Below are 18,030 nucleotides of genomic sequence, written 5' to 3'. Positions count from 1 at the left end.
GCATATAAATAGTAAATACACCAGCTCCTTTATCTCAGGCACTGGCTTATGCCCAGCAGAGCACTGCTCCTCCACAGACCCTGCTACACAGCCTTGTACTGATACCAGGGGGAGCATATAAATAGTAAATACACCAGCTCCTTTATCTCAGGCACTGGCTTATGCCCAGCAGAGCACTGCTCCTCCACAGACCCTGCTACACAGCCTGTACTGGTACCAGGGGGGAGCATATAAATAGTAAATACACCAGCTCCTTTATCTCAGGCACTGGCTTATGCCCAGCAGAGCGCTGCTCCTCCACAGACCCTGCTACACAGCCTTGTACTGGTACCAGGGGGAGCATATAAATAGTAAATACACCAGCTCCTTTATCTCAGGCACTGGCTTATGTCCAGCAGAGCACTGCTCCTCCACAGACCCTGCTACACAGCCTTGTACTGGTACCAGGGGGGAGCATATAAATAGTAAATACACCAGCTCCTTTATCTCAGGCACTGGCTTATGCCCAGCAGAGCACTGCTCCTCCACAGACCCTGCTACACAGCCTTGTACTGGTACCAGGGGGGAGCATATAAATAATAAATACACCAGCTCCTTTATCTCAGGCACTGGCTTATGCCCAGCAGAGCACTGCTCCTCCACAGACCCTGCTACACAGCCTGTACTGGTACCAGGGGGGAGCATATAAATAGTAAATACACCAGCTCCTTTATCTCAGGCACTGGCTTATGCCCAGCAGAGCACTGCTCCTCCACAGACCCTGCTACACAGCCCTGTACTGGTACCAGGGGGAGCATATAAATAGTAATACACCAGCTCCTTTATCTCAGGCACTGGCTTATGTCCAGCAGAGCACTGCTCCTCCACAGACCCTGCTACACAGCCTTGTACTGGTACCAGGGGGAGCATATAAATAGTAAATACACCAGCTCCTTTATCTCAGGCACTGGCTTATGCCCAGCAGAGCACTGCTCCTCCCAGACCCTGCTACACAGCTTGTACTGGTACCAGGGGGAGCATATAAATAGTAAATACACCAGCTCCTTTATCTCAGGCACTGGCTTATGCCCAGCAGAGCACTGCTCCTCCACAGACCCTGCTACACAGCCTTGTACTGGTACCAGGGGGAGCATATAAATAGTAATACACCAGCTCCTTTATCTCAGGCACTGGCTTATGTCCAGCAGAGCACTGCTCCTCCACAGACCCTGCTACACAGCCTTGTACTGGTACCAGGGGGGAGCATATAAATAGTAAATACACCAGCTCCTTTATCTCAGGCACTGGCTTATGTCCAGCAGAGCACTGCTCCTCCACAGACCCTGCTACACAGCCTGTACTGGTACCAGGGGGGAGCATATAAATAGTAAATACACCAGCTCCTTTATCTCAGGCACTGGCTTATGCCCAGCAGAGCACTGCTCCTCCACAGACCCTGCTACACAGCCTGTACTGGTACCAGGGGGGAGCATATAAATAGTAAATACACCAGCTCCTTTATCTCAGGCACTGGCTTATCCCCAGCAGAGCACTGCTCCTCCACAGACCCTGCTACACAGCCCTGTACTGGTACCAGGGGGAGCATATAAATAGTAAATACACCAGCTCCTTTATCTCAGGCACTGGCTTATGCCCAGCAGAGCACTGCTCCTCCACAGACCCTGCTACACAGCCTTGTACTGGTACCAGGGGGAGCATATAAATAGTAAATACACCAGCTCCTTTATCTCAGGCACTGGCTTATACCCAGCAGAGCACTGCTCCTCCACAGACCCTGCTACACAGCCTTGTACTGGTACCAGGGGGAGCATATAAATAGTAAATACACCAGCTCCTTTATCTCAGGCACTGGCTTATGCCCAGCAGAGCACTGCTCCTCCACAGACCCTGCTACACAGCCTTGTACTGGTACCAGGGGGGAGCATATAAATAGTAAATACACCAGCTCCTTTATCTCAGGCACTGGCTTATGCCCAGCAGAGCACTGCTCCTCCACAGACCCTGCTACACAGCCTGTACTGGTACCAGGGGGAGCATATAAATAGTAAATACACCAGCTCCTTTATCTCAGGCACTGGCTTATGCCCAGCAGAGCACTGCTCCTCCACAGACCCTGCTACACAGCCTTGTACTGGTACCAAGGGGGAGCATATAAATAGTAAATACACCAGCTCCTTTATCTCAGGCACTGGCTTATGCCCAGCAGAGCACTGCTCCTCCACAGACCCTGCTACACAGCCTTGTACTGGTACCAGGGGGAGCATATAAATAGTAAATACACCAGCTCCTTTATCTCAGGCACTGGCTTATGCCCAGCAGAGCACTGCTCCTCCACAGACCCTGCTACACAGCCTTGTACTGGTACCAGGGGGAGCATATAAATAGTAAATACACCAGCTCCTTTATCTCAGGCACTGGCTTATGCCCAGCAGAGCACTGCTCCTCCACAGACCCTGCTACACAGCCTTGTACTGGTACCAGGGGGGAGCATATAAATAGTAAATACACCAGCTCCTTTATCTCAGGCACTGGCTTATGCCCAGCAGAGCACTGCTCCTCCACAGACCCTGCTACACAGCCTGTACTGGTACCAGGGGGGAGCATATAAATAGTAAATACACCAGCTCCTTTATCTCAGGCACTGGCTTATGTCCAGCAGAGCGCTGCTCCTCCACAGACCCTGCTACACAGCCTTGTACTGGTACCAGGGGGAGCATATAAATAGTAAATACACCAGCTCCTTTATCTCAGGCACTGGCTTATGCCCAGCAGAGCACTGCTCCTCCACAGACCCTGCTACACAGCCTTGTACTGGTACCAGGGGGGAGCATATAAATAGTAAATACACCAGCTCCTTTATCTCAGGCACTGGCTTATGTCCAGCAGAGCGCTGCTCCTCCACAGACCCTGCTACACAGCCTTGTACTGGTACCAGGGGGAGCATATAAATAGTAAATACACCAGCTCCTTTATCTCAGGCACTGGCTTATGCCCAGCAGAGCACTGCTCCTCCACAGACCCTGCTACACAGCCTTGTACTGGTACCAGGGGGAGCATATAAATAGTAAATACACCAGCTCCTTTATCTCAGGCACTGGCTTATGCCCAGCAGAGCACTGCTCCTCCACAGACCCTGCTACACAGCCTTGTACTGGTACCAGGGGGAGCATATAAATAGTAAATACACCAGCTCCTTTATCTCAGGCACTGGCTTATGCCCAGCAGAGCACTGCTCCTCCACAGACCCTGCTACACAGCCTTGTACTGGTACCAGGGGGGAGCATATAAATAGTAAATACACCAGCTCCTTTATCTCAGGCACTGGCTTATGCCCAGCAGAGCACTGCTCCTCCACAGACCCTGCTACACAGCCTGTACTGGTACCAGGGGGGAGCATATAAATAGTAAATACACCAGCTCCTTTATCTCAGGCACTGGCTTATGTCCAGCAGAGCGCTGCTCCTCCACAGACCCTGCTACACAGCCTTGTACTGGTACCAGGGGGAGCATATAAATAGTAAATACACCAGCTCCTTTATCTCAGGCACTGGCTTATGCCCAGCAGAGCACTGCTCCTCCACAGACCCTGCTACACAGCCTTGTACTGGTACCAGGGGGAGCATATAAATAGTAAATACACCAGCTCCTTTATCTCAGGCACTGGCTTATGCCCAGCAGAGCACTGCTCCTCCACAGACCCTGCTACACAGCCTTGTACTGGTACCAGGGGGGAGCATATAAATAGTAAATACACCAGCTCCTTTATCTCAGGCACTGGCTTATGCCCAGCAGAGCACTGCTCCTCCACAGACCCTGCTACACAGCCTGTACTGGTACCAGGGGGGAGCATATAAATAGTAAATACACCAGCTCCTTTATCTCAGGCACTGGCTTATGTCCAGCAGAGCGCTGCTCCTCCACAGACCCTGCTACACAGCCTTGTACTGGTACCAGGGGGAGCATATAAATAGTAAATACACCAGCTCCTTTATCTCAGGCACTGGCTTATGCCCAGCAGAGCACTGCTCCTCCACAGACCCTGCTACACAGCCTTGTACTGGTACCAGGGGGGAGCATATAAATAGTAAATACACCAGCTCCTTTATCTCAGGCACTGGCTTATGTCCAGCAGAGTGCTGCTCCTCCACAGACCCTGCTACACAGCCTTGTACTGGTACCAGGGGGAGCATATAAATAGTAAATACACCAGCTCCTTTATCTCAGGCACTGGCTTATGCCCAGCAGAGCACTGCTCCTCCACAGACCCTGCTACACAGCCTTGTACTGGTACCAGGGGGAGCATATAAATAGTAAATACACCAGCTCCTTTATCTCAGGCACTGGCTTATGCCTGACAATGCTAAATTCCTTTGTCGTATAAATAACCCTTATGAAGCTAAGAACACTGTACGCTGCTTACTTAAGAAATACCGTAATGATACGCTATTTGCGTAACGATCGCTCAGCCGTAGGCGAGACGCTCAAGCGTCACGTTCGCTCACGGCCCAGTGATCACAGGACACGTTATTGGTTATGTCTAGGGGAAAGATTCGCTGTAACGTAGCGTACGCTAGAGACCACGAGGAGGTCACCAGCGATGCAGACGCTCACAACACTATACCTTGATATTAAACCTTATACCGATGAAACACACAGAATACCTTAATGTGAGTACAGGGTGTAAATGCAACCTTGTGTAACCTGACTATCTACAAAGCTGTTTGAGCGTCACCGACGCTCAAGTGAACACTTAACACTATAGTAAATACACTGATACTGGTTTAGGGTTCCAAAGCCTATAATCTGTATATATATCTAGTATACTTGTAAAAGAGTAACACAGTACAAATGATACACTACAATATAACAAAGACTTCCTAACCAAACACCTAACTAAGGGATAAACTACAATGCTATCCTGGTCTAACACAATACAATACAATAATACTACGAAGTATTTAAGAGAAAAAGAGGAGAGGAGAGATAGAGAGAGAAAGAGAGATATTGGCTCACAGAAAGACAATGATTACGGAGAGAACTTACGCACAAAGGGTATGATCGCCTGCGCCTCGATATCCAGCTCCCGATTATCAGCAGATAACCGTTGATGAGAGAGTGAGAGCTGGATGTGGTCGGTCTGCCTATTTATGCCCCACACACAATGCAATCTCCTAGTCCCTACAATCCTACAGTTTATTGGACACAGGAATTCGGCCCTGTACTGTAACCAAAGGTCATAGGTTGATTCATACAGGTGGGCTGTGCTGATTTCCAACAGCTCAGGTGGGTGGGGAACTGGGTTTCCCGCCGCATACCTGAGTATGTGCAAATCATAGAAATGGACATAAACTTCTTATGTCCATAACTATTCGCACGAGCGATTAATACGCTCCAAACCAACACCGGAATATTGCTAATTAAATACTCTTCCGATGGGTATCAAACACTGCTGTATGACTCCTGTTAGACCCTTCGTGCAATACAAAGAGGGATTCCTCCGCTCAGGGACATTCTATCTAAACCAAACTTACAGAAACTATTGAGGGGAACATGATCTATAAACTACATTAATTGTGAACTTTTGTAACGAATGAGTCGCACGCTACGATCACATAAACTCTACCGTAAATGCGCATACTGCGCGTGCGAGTGCACTCTATTGCGGGTATGCGCTTCCACGGGAGAGCGTACGCATGCGCAGCACGGACCAGTGTGCGGTGCAAATATGGCAGTGTGCACTAAGACATTTTTCTGACTTTGACAGTCCACCCTTTGGCAGTCAATAATAACTGCCACAAAACATTTAAGGAGAAAAATGTAAGTCAGGGGTTAATTGATTTCCATGGTTGGGTAGGGGAGGAGAGAGGAGAAGGTGTGAAGAGGGTATGACCTAGTGAGAAAGCAGGAGCATGTGTGTATGAGTCCATGTTTGGAGGGTCATGTATCATCGTGCCGTACGTGTGGTAGATCAAGCTTCGAGGTATTGCGAAGTATACATTTGAATTCCTTCTTATCCTGTGGTACAGGTCTGTGGATGGGCTGTCAAACTTTACCGAGCTCATTTCGGCTGTAGTTGTAACAAAATGGGGATGCACATTTTAGTTGATGATACATGAATTGGGGGGGGGGGGTATGTGGTTGCTGCTATCTGTGCCTGTATTCCCTATCGACTATGTGTGTTATTGCCTGAGGGTTGCAGAGATGAAGATAAAGAACACTTACGAAAAATGCAATGATATTCTATGTCAGGGTAATGTACGTTCGTCGATTGAGGTCTTGATTGGTGTCGGTTGATTGGAGTCTTCTTCTTTGTGCTTTTGCTCATAAATCGTGAGTAAAGCATACAACGTCCATGGATTTACAAAAAAATGTTGGGCTAGCGTGGTTTTAAAGTTCCTAGGGAAACTGGGGTACCCATGGCATTGTCCATCAAAATCTTGTTTATCAGGTCGTCTGCTCTTCTTCTTTCCATCTTTCCGTTGTCGGCCCCTTGGCTCATCAAATCCTTCGTCTACGTGGGTCTTTGTACCTCGGAGGAAAACATAGAAATGGGTGAAAGACGGACCGTATACTCATTACATCATTACGTCATGGTTTCTAGCATTGGGTCATAAATCAAATCCAGGTTAATTACAGTTTCCTCACTCCTTAAGCTCATCACTTTCGTACTTTGCTTGCACCTCATCAAAGCCTGCCCGCATCTAAATATCAATCCAATAGATATAACGACACCCAAAATACATAGGAGAAACTTTCCAACATCCATTATGACTCCTTGAGCCCAGTCTCCTAAACCGGAGAACCAATTTCGCGGGTTCAACCATGACACCCAACCAGTCAGCTCATTACCTACAGCAGCAAGGGTGAGATTGTGTTTTCGACGAAATTCCCACTTTAATTGCAGAATATCGTCCATCTTTTGGTCTATGACCTCTACCGGATCCTCGGTGCTATTTGTGATATACGTGCAACACTTTATGCCGTACTGTGTTGCCAATGTAACACAATATCCGCCTGTTACTGCTGTAAGATAATTAAGAACCATTCTATGCTGAACTAGTTCTGTTTTGTAAGCTTGAAGTTCTCTTCCAGTGTATCTAAACGTGTCATCATACATTTCAGTGATATTATCTAACAAATTGGCGAGTGCGGAAATGTATCTATAATTCATCACACCTCGAGCGGTGCGAGTGAAATCTAACGCTACCAGAACCTGAATCCCGGTGGATTCATGGATAAGATCAGAGGCCGGATGCTCTAACCTTTCTGACAGTTGTCTTTTAACAAGGTGCTCGTAGTGAGTGTGAGTATAAGGAGTTTGGGCACCACGGTGTATGTCCTTCATTTTGTCATGTGTAACAGTCATTACTTCAGGCAATACTTTTCCAATATAACACAATCCTTCAGAGTTTGGGGCAAGCCACTTGTACGCCTTTCTCCCGCATATGAAATATGCATCATCGGGGAGAACATAAGGGACGGAGAAGGACATGACCATGTTACAAACCTTCCAGGTGAAATCTCCTGACCCTAATTCTTCCATCTGTCTAATGCACGTATCAGTTTGTACGATATGTGCACAGTATCCTGGTGATACCTCTCCAACTTTAGTAATCCTATTTCCTAAGGTATATCGATACCGGAATGATTTTCCTCTACTGGCTATGTGGCGTACGAGCTCTGTATCTGTAGGCATTCTATCTGCTCTGTGTGAAAAGGTCATGGTTTGGTTGCTCCATGACACTTCCCAATTTCCCGGTTTTCTAGGATTGGAGATGTTAAAACATATGAGGGACCTATCCACATGGTATTGGTGGAGCTTCAAACTAGGAGGGCTGGAGATGTTAAACCTCCGGTCCACCGGTCTCCCACCACTTAGCTCAAGTACCTCCCCTAACGTTAAAGGAAATGGTACTAGCCCTGATTTACTGTGACCCTGAGGTACTTGAGAGCATACCCAACAATCTGTTTGGTTCAACACGTTACCCACTATAGAGTGATAGTCACTCAATGGATGCCGGTCCATATGGATATTAAAACTGGATTGGCATTACTTTGTTACAGAGCCTACAGATACAACTTTCTTTTTGAACTAACATTCCTTCACAGTTGTTTACAAATAACATGGTTGTTAGATCGTGCCCGGTACTCGCCTTTGCTTGGTGATTGGGTTGCTATTGGAAATTTACACCTCCGTCTCAGTCATCAGGACCTTTCTGGATCCTTTCTCGACCTCACTGGTACTCTCACCGAAACAGACTGCTCTGGTCAACATCATGGTTAACGGGAAAAATCCATATCACAGTCTCTTGGGGCAAGTCCATCTTACAGGAGGAGAAAAGAAGAAATTTGTAAAGGGGGTATAAGAAAATCAGTTTGAGGGGGAGAGAACTTGTTACGATAATAAGTTCTCTCGTTTTGTTGTTCTTTTTGTTCTGCTGTCCTCTCAAAAGTGTTGTCTCTCAGTCTTCCAAACGAACATTCTGGTGATGCAATATTCCTTCCTAACCGACGATCTTTCTGTAAGGAGCAAAAATCTGGCATTACCATTGGTCCAACTGAGGGGTGACATAACATCTTTAAACCATGGAAACATGAGTGAGAAGAGAGAGAAAACAAAAAAAACAAAAGAGATAGAGAACAATTCATGTGCATATATACATTACATAACTCGACAATAACCACCAATGAGAAAAGAGAAACAAAACATTTTTAAACATTGTCAACATTAAGAAAACATTGTTAGCATTAGAAAAACATTGTCAGACTTATTAGGCTGTCATATCTATGTGTCTACTGGTCTCCTTGAGCAGTCCCTCCCCACCAGCACCTGCATTACTCCACTGTCTGTATCTGGCCAGAAATACATTGTGGCGGAGGTCATGCTGGGGTTTGGTAGACTTCTGCAAGGACCAAGCGAATATGCAATGTTTGAATTCTTACCAATAATCGTCATAGATGGGGATAGAGAGAGAGAGAGAGAAAAAAACATTTTTCACAAATACATTTACAACGTTTCACCTGGTCATCCCTGTGTCTTTAGTGAATGACCTCCCACTTTATTAACCGTTACCTCAGGCTTGCCTCCATTCCTAACAATCACCTTTCCTGCCTATGTGATTCTTGATTATAATTTGGTGTGTCATATTCATGCTCATTTTCATGTCTAGGGGGTCTAACTTTATGTGGGTTATTACAGTTACTGGCATAATGCCCTTCTCTTCTACAATGATAACAAACCCTGGGCTTCCTCCAAGTGTCAGTGAAATGGGGTCTTGGCTGATTTGATGCCTCCTCAAACGCTCGGATGCTCATCATCATTAATCGTTTCCCCTGTGCTTCCCTGGTTCCTTGGTTTTTATGATTATGGTGTTGTCTTTCTCGTGATCTACAATCTCTTGCAATGTGTCCCTTTCTATGACAATGGTAACAGACTACCATATCTGGATTTCTCGCAGGGGTGTGGGGCTTTTGTTGGGGTGGTCTTGTGGTTTGGGCCTGTATTTTTGCTGCCATTAACTTATCTCTTTGTGACCCTCTGTATCTGGTGATATTCTGATCCTGATTGATGACGGCCTCTCTTAGTGCAGTCACCGAGATATCTCTCCAGTTTGGGTTGGTGGTCTGTACCCTTGTTTTTAATTCATCTTTTAAACCATTCATTAATACCTTAACCGCTATTCTTCTATGTTGTGCATTTGTCTTGATGTCCGTGATCCCAGTGTTTCCAGCCATTATTTGCAGTGCTCGATTGAAATAATTAGAAACATTTTCCCTTTCGTTTTGTCTTATGGAGAAAATTTCATTCCACTTGACAGCAGCTGGGAAATATATTCCTAACTGTCGGTTAATCTGCCTAATACATTCCTGATTGTGTTCCTCCGTACTAGGTACCTCTGTGTTTAATTTACAATCAGCAATGAACTTTTCAGGGTCAACCCTGGAGGGCAAACATGCCCTCAGCACTGTCCGCCACTCTTTGTTGGTGGGTTCTGTGGCGTTTCCTAGTTCTTTTATAAACCTTTGACATTTGGCTAGATTTTTCCTAGGATCAGGAAATTCAGACACAATTGATCTCAATTCGGTCCGGGACAAGAGACAGCGCATTGCACTGTCCTTGACGGGAATGGTTCCCTGATCATCAGTCTTTCCATTGGGGACTGTGATCACCCTGACAGGACTAAACTCAATTACATCACCTTGTTTTGGTCTTACAATATGGGGTACATTTGTTTGTGCGTGATATAAAACATTGTACGTACCTGTGGACACGACCTCACCTGACCCTCCGTTAGGGGGTTTGATTATTGCCTTTACCAATTTGGTCGTGTCCACCTGGATGTCTTGTAGGATGGCTTCTGGAAGAGGTGCCGACATCGTTCTGGGCTCACTTTCTTGTTGGTAATCCTGAGGGAAGTTTAACATGGGGTGCGACTTGCACAGGTTAACATTTGTAATTTTTACACTTTCATTTTCATAAACATTATTACATTTAACACTTTCATTCTTAATACAGTTACTAAGTGCATTTTTATTGTTCCACCCTTGTGCTTTTCTCTCCGCAATCAACTCCTCTCCCGATGCCATGTCTCTCCTCTCAAGATAAGAGTCAGAAAAGTCAATAGACTCTCTTTGTAATTCACTTTCCTGTTGCCATAACTGTAAATATTCATAATGTTTATTTTGTCTCTTCGTTAGTTCAACGAGACTTATCCTCCTCCTTAAATTTTGTAACACCTCTGGACTGAAGCTACCTATTCTTGGGAACTTGTCCCTGTCTTGTACAGTCATTCTTTGCCATTCATCACATAAAACCTCTGTGTGACTACCGTATTTTTCACACATAATGTATCTTGCCGACCCAACTGGTCGGTCCTCCGAATCAACCTGAACCTGGGTTGATCGCCCCCTACCGGAACAAATGGCCCCCATAATCTGTAGGCGTTGCTTATTCCTCCTTGGATCTTTTATCTCAAGGTTTTCAGCGAACCCTTACAAACAAACCAAGATGTCCTTGGGCAGGCCGGCGGTGGTGGTTTATCAAGTACCCCACTTACTTCTCGCCCACGTTGGCCTGTGCCGCAATCACTGTAAACCAGAGCTGTGGTACCCAACCCAGGGCCCCTGTAAACCTTTAGTTTACTGGAACATATGAGGGTTACCCGCAGGACACTTACTCTTTCCAGTAAAGTTGGGGTTGTTAGATAGTTCCTGAGTGACCAGCGAACTTCCCTTCCAAAAATAAAAAAATTACACAAATCACGTCAGAATGTACAAATAGCGTTTGTGACCAGTTTACTCTAATGGTATTAGGTCAGATTACTAACTACTGCACACAATAACGTGCGGTCCAATCGTTCAGTATACGAGCACTACTTGTCATGTACTGAAAGATCAATGGAATCGATGTTTTCGGCTGCGATTCCTTCAACCAGAGCTTGTATGGCCTATATGGGTTCTGCACCAACACCCCAGGCGTTGTGCCACTGGACTTTTATAGCGGACCTTTTTGTCTATTTACCTGTTACCTTATGACCTCCTGGTCTTGATACCTTATGGTCCGCTATACTCTAATGCTCAAATATTATTTTAACCAGGGATGCCTCCCTGGCCACCGTATATGTCACTTACACGTATGTTCCTTAACGAGTACCCGACTTTCCTTTTGGTTCCACCTTAAAGTTATATAAACTTTTGTATACAAAACACACTCACTCAACACATGTACACTTTTGTTTCTATATCTATTTCTGCGCAGAAATTGTCTTCAGGCCAAGAGTGTTACCAATTAGGAGCAGGATCTGTTAAACTAAATTTCAGTTTTCCCAAAAATAGATTTGCGTTATTTACCGCGTCGCGTTATCTACCGCTGTGCGTTACTTATCGCCTTTGCGCTAATTATCGCTTTGCGCTAAAATCCACTTTATCACAACTTGAGCTACGTGGGCGTAACCAGACGCTACGTTGCGTAGTGTACGCTGCGTGCGTCTGCCTTTTGGATTGCGTACGCTAGTCTTTGTTAGCGACACGTGTACGCAATGCAAAGGATCCACCGTAACACAATATATATACTTTTATCAATGTAAATGATCCCTGATCATCTACCGCAATCCACACTGACTGCCTTGTATCTCAGACAAACCGTGTGTTTGTTCTATACTTTAACTATTACCTCTACTATTAAATAACAGCAAATCTCCTTTTAGCCCTTTCTATCAACTATAAAATTTGGCAAACAGGAATAGTGATATACGAAAAAATGAAATAGAAATGCAGATATATGCGTGCGTACGCAAGACAAAAGAAAAATAAACAGTTTTAAAAGACACAAGCGTTTTGTTCTTACTTCCGGTTACCGGATTCCTTCAGCACTCTTTACCCAAGCGAAGCAGACGCTTATCCCGTCAGCACTGTGAGACAACCTCCCACCCTTTGCTGGAGGGATAATGTCTGCTGATCTACCTAGTGCAGATATGAGAAGTATAGGACGAGCCCGCAATTGACAATGCTAAATTCCTTTGTCGTATAAATAACCCTTATGAAGCTAAGAACACTGTACGCTGCTTACTTAAGAAATACCGTAATGATACGCTATTTGCGTAACGATCGCTCAGCCGTAGGCGAGACGCTCAAGCGTCACGTTCGCTCACGGCCCAGTGATCACAGGACACGTTATTGGTTATGTCTAGGGGAAAGATTCGCTGTAACGTAGCGTACGCTAGAGACCACGAGGAGGTCACCAGCGATGCAGACGCTCACAACACTATACCTTGATATTAAACCTTATACCGATGAAACACACAGAATACCTTAATGTGAGTACAGGGTGTAAATGCAACCTTGTGTAACCTGACTATCTACAAAGCTGTTTGAGCGTCACCGACGCTCAAGTGAACACTTAACACTATAGTAAATACACTGATACTGGTTTAGGGTTCCAAAGCCTATAATCTGTATATATATCTAGTATACTTGTAAAAGAGTAACACAGTACAAATGATACACTACAATATAACAAAGACTTCCTAACCAAACACCTAACTAAGGGATAAACTACAATGCTATCCTGGTCTAACACAATACAATACAATAATACTACGAAGTATTTAAGAGAAAAAGAGGAGAGGAGAGATAGAGAGAGAAAGAGAGATATTGGCTCACAGAAAGACAATGATTACGGAGAGAACTTACGCACAAAGGGTATGATCGCCTGCGCCTCGATATCCAGCTCCCGATTATCAGCAGATAACCGTTGATGAGAGAGTGAGAGCTGGATGTGGTCGGTCTGCCTATTTATGCCCCACACACAATGCAATCTCCTAGTCCCTACAATCCTACAGTTTATTGGACACAGGAATTCGGCCCTGTACTGTAACCAAAGGTCATAGGGTGATTCATACAGGTGGGCTGTGCTGATTTCCAACAGCTCAGGTGGGTGGGGAACTGGGTTTCCCGCCGCATACCTGAGTATGTGCAAATCATAGAAATGGACATAAACTTCTTATGTCCATAACTATTCGCACGAGCGATTAATACGCTCCAAACCAACACCGGAATATTGCTAATTAAATACTCTTCCGATGGGTATCAAACACTGCTGTATGACTCCTGTTAGACCCTTCGTGCAATACAAAGAGGGATTCCTCCGCTCAGGGACATTCTATCTAAACCAAACTTACAGAAACTATTGAGGGGAACATGATCTATAAACTACATTAATTGTGAACTTTTGTAACGAATGAGTCGCACGCTACGATCACATAAACTCTACCGTAAATGCGCATACTGCGCGTGCGAGTGCACTCTATTGCGGGTATGCGCTTCCACGGGAGAGCGTACGCATGCGCAGCACGGACCAGTGTGCGGTGCAAATATGGCAGTGTGCACTAAGACATTTTTCTGACTTTGACATGCCCAGCAGAGCACTGCTCCTCCACAGACCCTGCTACACAGCCTTGTACTGGTACCAGGGGGAGCATATAAATAGTAAATACACCAGCTCCTTTATCTCAGGCACTGGCTTATGCCCAGCAGAGCACTGCTCCTCCACAGACCCTGCTACACAGCCTTGTACTGGTACCAGGGGGGAGCATATAAATAGTAAATACACCAGCTCCTTTATCTCAGGCACTGGCTTATGCCCAGCAGAGCACTGCTCCTCCACAGACCCTGCTACACAGCCTGTACTGGTACCAGGGGGGAGCATATAAATAGTAAATACACCAGCTCCTTTATCTCAGGCACTGGCTTATGTCCAGCAGAGCGCTGCTCCTCCACAGACCCTGCTACACAGCCTTGTACTGGTACCAGGGGGAGCATATAAATAGTAAATACACCAGCTCCTTTATCTCAGGCACTGGCTTATGCCCAGCAGAGCACTGCTCCTCCACAGACCCTGCTACACAGCCTTGTACTGGTACCAGGGGGGAGCATATAAATAGTAAATACACCAGCTCCTTTATCTCAGGCACTGGCTTATGTCCAGCAGAGCGCTGCTCCTCCACAGACCCTGCTACACAGCCTTGTACTGGTACCAGGGGGAGCATATAAATAGTAAATACACCAGCTCCTTTATCTCAGGCACTGGCTTATGCCCAGCAGAGCACTGCTCCTCCACAGACCCTGCTACACAGCCTTGTACTGGTACCAGGGGGAGCATATAAATAGTAAATACACCAGCTCCTTTATCTCAGGCACTGGCTTATGCCCAGCAGAGCACTGCTCCTCCACAGACCCTGCTACACAGCCTTGTACTGGTACCAGGGGGAGCATATAAATAGTAAATACACCAGCTCCTTTATCTCAGGCACTGGCTTATGCCCAGCAGAGCACTGCTCCTCCACAGACCCTGCTACACAGCCTTGTACTGGTACCAGGGGGGAGCATATAAATAGTAAATACACCAGCTCCTTTATCTCAGGCACTGGCTTATGCCCAGCAGAGCACTGCTCCTCCACAGACCCTGCTACACAGCCTGTACTGGTACCAGGGGGGAGCATATAAATAGTAAATACACCAGCTCCTTTATCTCAGGCACTGGCTTATGTCCAGCAGAGCGCTGCTCCTCCACAGACCCTGCTACACAGCCTTGTACTGGTACCAGGGGGAGCATATAAATAGTAAATACACCAGCTCCTTTATCTCAGGCACTGGCTTATGCCCAGCAGAGCACTGCTCCTCCACAGACCCTGCTACACAGCCTTGTACTGGTACCAGGGGGAGCATATAAATAGTAAATACACCAGCTCCTTTATCTCAGGCACTGGCTTATGCCCAGCAGAGCACTGCTCCTCCACAGACCCTGCTACACAGCCTTGTACTGGTACCAGGGGGGAGCATATAAATAGTAAATACACCAGCTCCTTTATCTCAGGCACTGGCTTATGCCCAGCAGAGCACTGCTCCTCCACAGACCCTGCTACACAGCCTGTACTGGTACCAGGGGGGAGCATATAAATAGTAAATACACCAGCTCCTTTATCTCAGGCACTGGCTTATGTCCAGCAGAGCGCTGCTCCTCCACAGACCCTGCTACACAGCCTTGTACTGGTACCAGGGGGAGCATATAAATAGTAAATACACCAGCTCCTTTATCTCAGGCACTGGCTTATGCCCAGCAGAGCACTGCTCCTCCACAGACCCTGCTACACAGCCTTGTACTGGTACCAGGGGGGAGCATATAAATAGTAAATACACCAGCTCCTTTATCTCAGGCACTGGCTTATGTCCAGCAGAGTGCTGCTCCTCCACAGACCCTGCTACACAGCCTTGTACTGGTACCAGGGGGAGCATATAAATAGTAAATACACCAGCTCCTTTATCTCAGGCACTGGCTTATGCCCAGCAGAGCACTGCTCCTCCACAGACCCTGCTACACAGCCTTGTACTGGTACCAGGGGGAGCATATAAATAGTAAATACACCAGCTCCTTTATCTCAGGCACTGGCTTATGCCCAGCAGAGCACTGCTCCTCCACAGACCCTGCTACACAGCCTTGTACTGGTACCAGGGGGAGCATATAAATAGTAAATACACCAGCTCCTTTATCTCAGGCACTGGCTTATGCCCAGCAGAGCACTGCTCCTCCACAGACCCTGCTACACAGCCTTGTACTGGTACCAGGGGGGAGCATATAAATAGTAAATACACCAGCTCCTTTATCTCAGGCACTGGCTTATGCCCAGCAGAGCACTGCTCCTCCACAGACCCTGCTACACAGCCTGTACTGGTACCAGGGGGGAGCATATAAATAGTAAATACACCAGCTCCTTTATCTCAGGCACTGGCTTATGTCCAGCAGAGCGCTGCTCCTCCACAGACCCTGCTACACAGCCTTGTACTGGTACCAGGGGGAGCATATAAATAGTAAATACACCAGCTCCTTTATCTCAGGCACTGGCTTATGCCCAGCAGAGCACTGCTCCTCCACAGACCCTGCTACACAGCCTTGTACTGGTACCAGGGGGGAGCATATAAATAGTAAATACACCAGCTCCTTTATCTCAGGCACTGGCTTATGTCCAGCAGAGCGCTGCTATGACTTGAGGGTTTGTGTTCTGGTCTCATTCCTCTCTGTGTCACTCCAGTCCAGCTGTCTGGAGTTGCTGTGTTATTTCACTGTATTGTGTGTTCTCTTATGTCCTAGAGGATGCTGGGGTCCATATTAGTGCCATGAATTGTACATATATGTTTCTTTGTGCCTTTGAGAAGGATCCCACTGTTATACATTATAGGTAGTAACGTGTGATACGCTACAGGTAGTTACAAAGTGGTCATTGTAAAACATTGTGGTTACCAGAAAAGGCCACTTAGGTTGTATGCAGTGGTAACGCTCTGCAGGGAGCACTTAGGTTGTATGCAGTGGTAACGCTCTGCAGGGAGCACTTAGGTTGTATGCAGTAGTAACGCTCTGCAGGGAGCACTTAGGTTGTATGCAGTGGTAACGCTCTGCAGGGAGCACTTAGGTTGTATGCAGTAGTAACGCTCTGCAGGGAGCACTTAGGTTGTATGCAGTAGTAACGCTCTGCAGGGAGCACTTAGGTTGTATGCAGTAGTAACGCTCTGCAGGGTGCACTTAGGTTGTATGCAGTAGTAACGCTCTGCAGGGTGCACTAAGGTTGTATGCAGTAGTAACGCTCTGCAGGGAGCACTTAGGTTGTATGCAGTAGTAACGCTCTGCAGGGAGCACTTAGGTTGTATGCAGTAGTAACGCTCTGCTGGGAGCACTTAGGTTGTATGCAGTAGTAACGCTCTGCAGGGAGCACTTAGGTTGTATGCAGTAGTAATGCTCTGCAGGGAGCACTTAGGTTGTATGCAGTAGTAACGCTCTGCAGGGAGCAGCTGTAAAATGTTTTTTTTCTGAGATCACAATTCTGTTGTGAAAGGATCTAATAAATGTGATAAATAAAACCTGTGTTTAAATCCCTTTTATATTTCACTTGCTTATATCAATTATTGCTCTACCCATATACCCATACATAGGTAGTGCTGGTATATAAATTATTTTATATCTTTCATTCTTATGTCAAAGTCGAAAAATATCATGATTCACTATTGCCTTGTACTAACCCCAATGCACATGCCCGCTGCTCGTGCACCGACTCCCCCGTGCGTACGCATCCCCTCAGGTTGCGTAAGGGACGCACCGACGTCGCCTGCGCACGGAGATGTGTATTTACGGCGGTGTTTGTGTGCGACTAGCGAGCGACTCGATCGCAACATATTTAACCTTTATAGGGCGTTTTGTAGATAATATTCCCCTTAACAATGTCAGTAAGTTTGTTTAGTATAAACGGTTTTTGGACAGAGGGATTCGCATGATACGAAGGGTCAGATAGGGGTTGAACAGTTGTGTTTAGTATCCAGCTGTAGAGTATTTTAAGGGTAATATTGCTATGATAGTTAGGAAAGATTCGCATATTCCTTCGCATAGTTATTGCCAGAAGTAGAAAATAGATAAATTGTATTTTATCTATAAATTACACATAAGTGGAGGGTAAGTGAATGGAATGCAGACATGAATTTCCCGCA

This window comes from Pseudophryne corroboree, assembly GCF_028390025.1.
Source record: "Pseudophryne corroboree isolate aPseCor3 chromosome 3 unlocalized genomic scaffold, aPseCor3.hap2 SUPER_3_unloc_73, whole genome shotgun sequence".
Classification (NCBI taxonomy): Eukaryota; Metazoa; Chordata; class Amphibia; order Anura; family Myobatrachidae; genus Pseudophryne; species Pseudophryne corroboree.
Note: the sequence above shows the minus strand (reverse complement) of the source record.